At 41.4% G+C, this 6,000-nt stretch overlaps 1 protein-coding gene across 2 annotated transcripts in view; it reads left to right on the top strand.

The window, feature by feature from the left end:
- The first annotated feature begins 800 nt into the window (after positions 1 to 800).
- Nfkb1 (nuclear factor kappa B subunit 1) overlaps positions 801 to 6,000 on the top strand; it is a 116,808-nt gene continuing 111,608 nt past the window's right edge. For both annotated transcript variants that reach the window (XM_005325744.4, XM_005325745.4), the window contains exon 1: positions 801 to 934. The gene's annotated coding sequence lies outside the window, so the exon portion shown is untranslated. The remainder of the gene's footprint in view (positions 935 to 6,000) is intronic.

The following is a 6,000-nucleotide window of genomic DNA, read 5'->3' as shown; positions in this document are numbered from 1 at the left end:
ATCCCTGCCGAACCCTCTTCCCCTCCAGCTGCCGGGGCCTGCCCTTAGGGGCTCTGGGCGGCCCAACCCTAGAAGCCCAACAACCACCGCCTCCGCAGCGCCCGCTCCCCTACACAATCCGGTCCCGCAGGCGCTTCCTGGGGGCGTCTTCACCCGCTGCAGCCCTAAGAGTTTCGGGAGCGCCAGGCCGGGAAGCCAGAGCCGCGGGAGGGGGACCCCAGCATCCTGGGCCGCCTAGCGCGCGCCCTCGCCCAGCCCCGAAGCGGCCGCGGGGCGGGAGCGAGCTGGGCTACGAGGCCGGGCTGGGGGCGATAGGCGCCCCCACAAGTGCGGGCTTCCCCCACCCCCGGCGGCGACCCCACCTCCCGCCCCCGCTGCGTGCGCGCGTGTGTCCGTCTGTCTGTCTTCTATCTCGACGTCAGTGGGAATTTCCAGCCAGGAAGTGAGAGAGTGAGCGAGAGAGAAAGAGAGAGAAGTACACTCGCGAGCCGGGGCAGGAAGAGGAGGTTTCGCCACCGGAGCGGCCCGGCGACGCGCTGACAGCTTCCCCTGCCCTTCCCGTCGGTCCGGCCTCCCGCCGCCGCCGCCGCCCTCGGCCTGTACGCCGCCGCCGCCGGCCGGGCTCCGAGAGCCCCGCGCAGCCCAGGCCCGAGACCCCGCGGCCAGGAAGGCGGCACCGCCGCCGCCCGGCCACCGCGCGCCCTGCGCTTCCCTCCGCCCGCGCCGCGGACATGGCGCGGCGCTGAGTGGCCCGGCCCGACCCGGCCCGGCGAGATCGCGCGCGCGTTCTCCAGACCCGACCCGACCCGACCCGCACCGGGCCTCTTCAGGCTCCGGCTGGCCGCCGCTCTTCCTTCCCCAACCCGCTGGCCCGCGCCGCCGCGGAAGGGGAGTCCACAGGCGCAGGGAGGCCGAGCGCGGACCCGCCACCAGGGTAAGCCAAACTCGGGCAAGTGGGGGCCACTCTGGGGACGTGTGGCCCGAGTCCCGCTGCCCACCCGCCCCGCGCCCCCTCCAGCAGCACTTGGACTTCCTCATTCCAGCGCTAACCTCTGGGCTAGACCGTGGGACAAGGTTGACAGTAGTTCAGAGACACATGGGTTTGGCGACAAGGGGGAAAAGGCACATCCGGACTTCGTAGGGGTTGGTCGGCCGAAGGGCCGCGGCCTCGCGGGCCGGCATTTCTGTTCAGGTCTCCACCGGCGGGAACAAGAGCCGGAGGGCACCTCTTGCAAACTTTTTTTTTTTTTTTTTAAATCCCCACCTCCAGCTCTTGCTGCGGGGTGGCGAGAAGGCTGAGGTGCGCTGCGGTGCGGAGGAGAGAGGGGAAGGTGGTTGGTGCAGTGCAGAGCCAGATTTCACCTAAGGGCGTTCCATGAAATGAAAGCAGAAGTGCTTGTCAGTCCTCTTGGCTAGGAAAGTCCTTCCCAGCTCCCCAAAATTGAACAGGAGATCCTATTCCTTCCTTTCCTACTTCTAAAAGAAGCCCCCCTACTTCTCTCTCCCTCTTACACACACGCACACGCACACACGCATACACGCGGCATAAAGTATTCACCTGCTAGAGGACCTGCATGATGATTTTCAAAAAATAAGGACTTGATACTTACCCTTCAATGTCTGGCATTTGAGAAAGAAAAGAAATTACCTCCTTAAAGCACTGTTTAGATACTTGATTATGTAAAACTCTTGGACGGTGGCACCCTGCATTGTGCATGACCTCTGAAAAATAATGATATAAACAAAGCCTATCCTAAACAGGTTTTCTAGTGGTATTTTAAAATAGACACCGATGGAGATATTGGCCCTGATTTATTGGTCTATTCTGTACCTTAAATGGGACTTAATGATACAGGATTCAGTCATCAAGATTTAAGACATTTTTATGGACTTTGTTAAGTAGAGCTTAACTTTGCTCCTTATGAAATAACCATATTTATCTCTTAGATTTTTGTTATAAAGCTCATAACTGAGTAATGGCTGTGATATTACTAAAACATTTAAAAGCTGTGTTATCAACAGACTCTTGTACTAACTGATGTTCTTTAGTAAATACTAAAACTTGGGATCAAGATGCTCAATTAGTTTTCTAACAGAATTCCTCAACTGAATATTCTTGTGTAATCATGTTTATTGAAACTTTATAGGGGGAACTTGATTAAAATAACGCCTTTAATAAGTAAGTAAGTTGTTTTTCTGATTTTAAATTTGTGCTTTCTAGAGATGAATTATTTTAATGTTTGATGCCTTAAAAACTTATGTAAACTTAAAGTACTTTTTTGAGCTTATAAACTTGGAAAGACAGGAAATACAGAGCTTTGTTTCCTATAGCATTTTACATTTATCATTTAATTGAAGTGCTAAAATAAAAAGAACATATATAATGAATGGAAACATGAAATCTGTTGAAACTGTTCATCCATATCCATATACCCCAAATTCCTAAATGTTCTCCCTCACTTGTTTAAATAAAATGTCTTCCTAGGTTGCAGACTACTAAACAAACCTGAACATGAAGGAGGACTCATATATAGATTTAATGCTGGAACTAAAATACTATTTGCTGGGAGAGATAAACTACTTCTAAACTGTTTGAAAGACTTTTTAAGCAAAATAGTGTCTTCCTATTGAAGGTTGGTGGCAATTTGACAACCTGTTATCCTTAATTTGAATTTTCAGTTTTATCCTATGTTCTGCAGTTGGCAATCATTTGAGCTGAATAAATGCCCCTATTTTTCAAACTTAGTAAATACTGGAGTATACGTACAGAGGTAGTCATTCTCCTTTGTAAATACTGCTTTGATCTTTGCACTTCCTTTTTTACTTGTACCTCTTAAACAAGATCATCTTTGATGACTGAGTTGCATTTGGTTAAAGCTCAATTTGTCTGAACTAGGCAGAATTTTAGATTTAGTAATCATATTCTTTACATTTTTCTTGTCATTGTTTCTTGAAACACATTGAACAGTTTGAGAAACCAAAGTTTGTGCAGGCTGTTTTTACTCCCCTTTTAGAGTTCCAAAAAACTAATTAAGTAAGTTACTACCTTGACTTTCAGGGATTGCTTATTGTGGTAGGTAGGAGGTCTAGATAATGAATTGGCAGCAGCATGGATCTTGGGCTACCATTCAATCAGCAAGTCCATACTTTTACCTAATTTATGAGAGAGGTATTCCCCTGTTCAGCAGAGGTGAAAGTTCTGGCTTCTAGGGGAAGTGGTTACTTCATAACCTTCAATTAATTTGAACTCAGGCAAAGTAAGAAAAGTAGTTAACATTTTTAAACACTATGTTAAAATAATTATATTGAGTTGCTATAAGAATTTTTTTGTTATGGTTGTTATTGCTTTGAAGTGTTTGGAGCTATGTACTGCAGCTCTGCCATTTGCATTTTTTATAAAGTATTCAAAATATTATATTTTTTGTCTTCAGAATTTATTAGTAGATCTTTTATTCTGAGCCTAGAGATGTCTGCAATAGGAAGTATACCTGGAATGCAGATAGATCACAAATAAATACTCACATTATACTCTTCTAGTTTACAGACTATACAGGAGTCCCTGGAGCAGGAATGGATGTATATGAATCTATGGCTATGCAAAATGTCTCACTAACTTGTATTTTTAGTGGGAAGATTGTTGTTTGGTTGGCTTATTGATTTTCTGTTTATACTATGAATTACATAAGGTCATGTTAGAAGAAGCAGGAGGAGAAAAAAATAATAGAATTTCAGTACTGGAGGACACTTCAAGGTAGATGTCTGCTTCTGCATTTACATTTATTTCTGATCAGGGTTAATTGACCAATGTCTTTTGGTAACCAGTAAACCACTTGGAACAATTTATCCTGTTTTCTGGGAATTAATTATGATTTGTGCTGTGCATTTTTTTGTAAGTGCTCAGCCTAATTGTGGCGTTTCTATAGAGGTAAGCAGGTAAATCATTAGGAGCATTTAAATTAGGAGATTTGAGGTTTTAAACAACTAGAGGCACTTATTCAGCCTCAGGAATGTTTGGATGTTGTGGCATAGTCCTGCAAGTGAGTTTGGTCCTTGAATATGCGTGTGTATGTGTGTATATTTGGGTGTGTGTGTGTGTGTAAGAGTGATATTTTCACAGACTTAATAGTTAAGGCAACATAAACATGTCTTTTGTCTTTGTACTGTTTTTTAAATGAGTGTACAATGCCTTTTAAATAAAGAGAAAAAGGATAAAGTAGTAATATGTTCATAAGGATGAAATTGCTTCATATCTTTGGTCTCTACTGTTTTAGAGGGTGTCCCTGGTGCGAATTAATAGACTATATTTTGGGGGTAGACCTGGCCTTGAAGATCAACCAATTGCTTAGAAAATAAATTGTGAAACAAATTTGTATTGTTTTACCACAAAGAATTTAAAGCCTAATAGTTTTATGCAAAAAGAATATAAGATGTAATTTGTTAAAGATTGTAGAAACCATCAGAGTAGAGAATATGGATGAAAATATTAGTTTAAGTTAGAGAATTAATCAAAACTATTGTATTGTATTTTAAATTTTAAAAAGAAATCCATTATTTTTTAGTCCTTATGTCTTGTATAGTAACAAGTGCAGATTTATCAGTAATGCAAGTTTCATCTGCCTTAATTCATTGCCTGTTTTTGAAATTGAAATAGTGATATTTGTGTTTTAATTATCCATTATAAATTGGCTTATTATTTTTCATTTCTCTTTCACCTTTAGACCAAAAACCTTATGACTAGGGTCTTATTCTGATCCATGCTGTCAACACATATCAGCAGTTTTAAACTATCTGTAGATGCTATTTCTTGAAACTGTGAAAAAGTATTAAACTTTAAAGAAGAATGTAAATATTCTGGATAACTTATTCTTTTGAAGAACCTAAATTATTTTAAAAAGAAAAACAAAGAGCTATTTGAAAAATAGCTATAGAACAAATTCTATAGTTCTAGCTAAAAAGAAGCAATATCTAATTTAGATTGAAAAGAAATACTTAGCATTGTGCTTATTGACGCATAGTGAGCAATAACTGTTGAATGAATGAATGCATTTAAGTTATTTTTATTTCACTTTTTAAAATGGGCATACTTTTGCTTATGGAAAAAAAATACAGTTTTCTTGCCTTCTGGTAAGAAAGAAGCCAAAACATAGTTATTGCCTCCTAGATATTATATTATCTAAAGTGTACTTGAAGATTAGTAGGACAAGTAAATTATTTAAAAGTACCCAGTGTCTTCCCAAAAGGAAGCATTTCATTTTAAAATAGAAGTTTATGAACTGGAAAGGGTTTTGTAGTTTCAAAGTTTTAGAGGCACTTGTCAAGCAAGGCAGTAAAGTAATTGAAATGATAAATGGTGCATGTACAAGATAAAAAAAAATGTTACTTTTTGGCAAAGTTAGAATTTCTCTAAACTCCATTGAAAATGCAGTTTCAATATGAGCATCTCCAAAAAAGGAAACATTACTGTAAATACTGCTTTCTAATCTAAGGATTATTAACACTTAGGTAAATTCATCGACCAAAAAATACAAACAAAATGTGTTATGACCTCCAGAATTAAATATTTGCCATCCATAAATCTGCGACTTTTAGAATTTTTAGATGGGAAACCTTAGAAACAAATGGGCAGTTAGCAGGGTTTACAGTACTTTCCACTTTCATAGCTTAACGGTTTTGCAACACTATAAAATCCCGGCCTCTTCATGGTGAGGTTTGTACATTATTTCTCAGTTGAAATTTTTTCAAAAAATTGACCTTGAAACCCTGTTTCTGACCATTTATTCTTTGTGGACACAATTTATAAAAGAACAAAATGACAACACTCCCATCCTTGTGTTGTGCTCTGGGAGAGCCCTAAGACAATCTTTGAGGAAGACAGAGCCATTGAACACTGCTCACTGAGCTTTCCTGCCCACCTAATTCTTGTTCTGACCCTGACCTCTCTTTGCATCCCTTGCAAACACATTCAAGTTTTTAAAATCAGTTCTAAAAATCAGTGTATAC

The sequence above is a fragment of the Ictidomys tridecemlineatus genome, chromosome 9 (assembly GCF_052094955.1).
Source record: "Ictidomys tridecemlineatus isolate mIctTri1 chromosome 9, mIctTri1.hap1, whole genome shotgun sequence".
Lineage (NCBI taxonomy): Eukaryota > Metazoa > Chordata > Mammalia > Rodentia > Sciuridae > Ictidomys > Ictidomys tridecemlineatus.
This window is presented reverse-complemented; position numbering and strand designations above follow the sequence as displayed.